Raw genomic sequence first — 3,814 nt, 5'->3', positions numbered from 1 at the left:
GGAAGTCTGGGCATCTTTGCTTAGACCTTTTTGGATGAACTGGAATGGAGATTGCAAACCAGGCCTTCTTGTCTAACATCAGTGCCTGACTTCATAAATGCTGTACAGAATGAATGTCCACAAATTGTGGCAGAAACACTCCAAAATCTTGTGTAAAACCTTCCAAGCAGAGTGGAAACTGTTATAGCTGCATGGGACAAACTCCATATTAAGGTCTATGTATTTAAATGCAATATCATCAAAGTCCCTGTTGGTGTAATGGTCAGGTGTCTCAGTACTTTTGTCCATATAGTGCATATGTAAATGGGGACTCATTCATGAATAAGTGTACTCCTGAAATTGACAACATAGTCACCCTGTAATTGATCTTCTTTAGACTTCATGACTACTCCAGTGTGTCAGACTGATCAGCACAGGTGAGCTGCAGCCTGGAGACCTGCTGTTATAAATGCAAAGACATGTCAAGTTGGCCACAGATACATTTGCATTGTAAAAAAGATATATTAACTCAAACACACATGCAGTGCATGGGTGGTTTCAGAGTCATGACACACACAGATATATACACATAAAATGACATACATCTGCTCACCGTCCTTGTAATTGTATTTCCATCAATATCATATTACCTGTCTATTGATCATGGCTGCAGTGGCTGTTCATGTGCTGGTTACGATGTGCTCTATTGCCTGTACATTAGTGTCAGCCTCACAGACCAGGGTGGTGGGATTGACTGTGCATCATGAAAGGGCTCAGAGTCAGGGAGATTATGGCTGTCCAGGCTGAATATTGATCTCTGGGAATGTGAAGCATCTCTCTTTCTCAGCCTTATGGCATATGGAGCACGTTATGGCAGCCTGTAGAGAAGGTATGGATTAGGTCTTGAATAATATGGCTTTCTAGAGGCCGTTACTGAAAGTGATGGGTTTGTATTTAAGGTGATATTCATTTCCAACACCCAGTTTATTTTAAACAGGTTGTTACAATTCTAAAAGCAACACAGATTATAGCTCTCTGAAATGACTCCCATGTTCTTTCATTCATTATTCCCACCTTAATAAAAACTCAGTTTACTATAGTGAGCAGTAAAATGAGATTTTAGACACTTATAATCACCATTATTTGTGCCATCACTGACAGCAGCAGTTTTGTACTACATAAAATTGTGTCTAGCAAAGCAAATTGCATTATGGGATTTTTAGTAAATCAAGTGTGTGTCTGAAATCACTCCCTATATACTGTGTTCACCTTTTAGCAGTGGTGTCTGAATGTACTATACAGTGCACTCTAAAATTCCACAATAGAAAAAGTAGTGTCCATGGCATGTACACTACAGTCTGCTAACAACAGACGTGCAGTGATGTTGAGCAACAGCTGTTTTAGAGCTGGATGTTTAAGGGTTAAAACGTCATGCAGATTTTAGCAGGTTCACCATCTTTGTGTCATGTGTAAGCAAGATTCACTAGAAATCAATAAATGTACAGGTGATGAAAAAAAAATGTCATTAGCAGGGAAACTTACAATGGATGAAATTAGATAAGTTATTACCAAGGTGGTTACATTTCAACCGGACAGAGCCTCTGGCCGCAGCCATGGTAGGACTCTCCATTCCTCTTTTTGCATGGATTTTTATAGGCTTCTGGTCAGTAGTCTTTGTCCTCTTATCCAACCAGATGCCGCAGTTTGCAGTTGATACCTTATTTGGCGTGCAAAATCATATTGTTCTGAAGTATTGCATATTTTTTACTGTCAGTCCAAGCCTATTGGCCATAACCGGCCTCCGCCCCACTGTGATCCGGCCTTGGATTCTATTTCCTATTTTCTAGAAAACTAAACCTTCTGAATACATAACAAAAATACAAGAAACTCACATCTGACTGAAATATCAAAATTCCATCATTGCTTTTAACAGAACAATCAGAATTACACACTGATTTCACACAAAACTATCAATGCCTTAAAATCAAAACATAAATCTTTATATTTTGAATACTTTACTTTGACTAAACATGGATTATCATTGATTAGACATTGATCAAACAATTATGAGTCAAATCTTTACTTTTGTGCTTGAAACCATCATTTTTACTTCCTTAAGCTGTGTGCCTCTTCTCTGTGTGGCGTGCACACACAAGCTTTTGCAGTTCCTCCTTTTCAGGGATGTGTGTCCACTTCCTCTTTTCTGTGATTCTTGCGTTTTTCACCCTGTGAGATGTAAATCACTTTTCCCACTCTTTTAATACAATCATTTCACATTTTATTCTTACACATGTACTAATGATTATTTCAACAAACACACACATAAATCATTTTATGACTATCTTTACTTATTAAAAGCTTAACTTTTCTAAGCATTCTGCCACAGCATTTTAATAATAATTCCTTTGTCTTCTCCAACCTCTCCTGGAACTTCCTCTTTCTCCTCTGCCTTCTCTGTATCTCAGTGCTCTTTGAGGCCCGTATTTACAGCCTTGCTGACAGGGAAACATACATTTATAGGCTATACCAAATTTCATGGTGATCTAGCCAATCATTGCTAAAACATCTCACTAAGAACCCCAAATGTCAGCATTATGCTGGTACTAATCAAAAGCCAGGAGACCAGCAAAGTAATTATTTTCCTTCTGGAGACCATGAAGGTCTGTACAACATTACAGAACCTTTTAACTTTGTATTCCACATAAAATGACACAAAGTACATACTGTATAGTGCACTAGTTAAAAGAGGGAGAGATCCAGTGTGGAACATCCTCTGAACCTAATGTTTCATTAACCTGTCCACTGAACACAGGCTCTGTACTTGCTTTTTCTATTTGTTTAAGACAACTCACCCAAGACGCTGAACAAGAAAAACAGCATCTTAAAATCCTGTTATATCAGAGAGGATTAACAGTAACAACATTTGCTGAATAGTCCACTAAGTTCTAGGAAGTGAAAGTTCACCTCTGGATAATGCCATACATTTACACATTACTTATCTTTGAGTATAAAAAATAAGCCTTCATTGTAGAACATGTGCAGCTGTATCAGTGTGTTATTAAACAACAAAAACTAGAGTGCTGAAATTTTCTATTTAAACATTTCAGAATTGGTTCCAACTCCCAAGGAGTATTTTTAACAGTATAAAATGTTGTTCAGCACTGGAGTTATGTGACAGAGCTGATCGTGTCAGTGTGAGCTTAACTTCTTGGAGAGGCAATTACACTCCACTCACAAACATTGGTTCTTTGCTTGACACTTATGCAAGTGCAGTTTAAGCTATAGGTGGATTGATATGAAACTTACAGTAATTTATAGTTGATGCTGTGACTTCAACAGCAAATTAAACACATGGTCTACAGAGCCTTGCTTGATGCTAGGAATATAACAGGATTAATGTCAGTGGACCATGTTGCCTATAGCAGTAGCATACACAACACTAGCATAGTGTAAATTGTCACCACCAAGTGTTACTCAATACCCAGTATAGTGTTGACCATTGTCAGAGACTGAACTGTAAGAGAAAGATCACAGCATTTAAATTTTAGAAAGATGAGATTTTTATTTGTCCAAAAATAAAGAAAATTACAAACAACTGAATATCAAACAAACTGGGCCTTAAAGGATATCAACAAAAGATAAGGATACACAAAATACAACAAACTGACCTGCACAGTAGCTCAAACAAAAACCAGTTAACACAAATGGGGGAACATATATAATGGCTGGCCAAACCAGTAACACACACAGGGAATGGTCAGAGATACTAATTAAATAACCTACCAGTAAACACAGAAGAGACAGTCTGATAACAACTAAATATGTTTTTTAGATG

This window comes from Monopterus albus, unplaced genomic scaffold (assembly GCF_001952655.1).
Source record: "Monopterus albus unplaced genomic scaffold, M_albus_1.0 scaffold171.1, whole genome shotgun sequence".
Taxonomy (NCBI): domain Eukaryota; kingdom Metazoa; phylum Chordata; class Actinopteri; order Synbranchiformes; family Synbranchidae; genus Monopterus; species Monopterus albus.
The sequence above is the reverse complement of the archived record's forward strand: the minus strand, read 5'-3'. Positions refer to the sequence as shown.